We start from the raw sequence: 476 nt of genomic DNA, 5'->3' as shown, positions 1-476 counted from the left end.
ATAATATCTTAAGACTTAATCTTAATTAAGTTTTATATACTTATTTATTTCTTTTATATATAATAACTTTATTCCTTTATATCTTACTAACTAATTAACTTTTATAGTTAAATTTTATATTATTTTAATTACCTTAATTTGCTCTTTTTAATAGTTAAATTACTAACTATAAAAGTCTCCTATATAAGAAGTTATTTAATAATAAAAGCTTAAAAGGTAATTAAAGATTTTAACTTTATTAAGTTATAACTTTATTACTAAGTTAGATATTTTAGTTAATATTTATCTATATTAAAATATAATAATACTAACTACTAAAAGAGATATAAACTTAAATTTAATTTATTTAATTTTAATTAGATTTTAAAAGTATAAGTTAGAATAAAAGTAAAAAGAGAACTAAACTTTATAATATCTTCTAATAATTATTCTAGTTAATTAAGTTTATATAAAATATTAATATATCTTAGAACTAA

Source organism: Colletotrichum gloeosporioides (assembly GCF_011800055.1).
Source record: "Colletotrichum gloeosporioides strain Lc1 chromosome Unknown consensus_60, whole genome shotgun sequence".
Lineage (NCBI taxonomy): Eukaryota > Fungi > Ascomycota > Sordariomycetes > Glomerellales > Glomerellaceae > Colletotrichum > Colletotrichum gloeosporioides.
The sequence above is the reverse complement of the archived record's forward strand: the minus strand, read 5'-3'. Positions refer to the sequence as shown.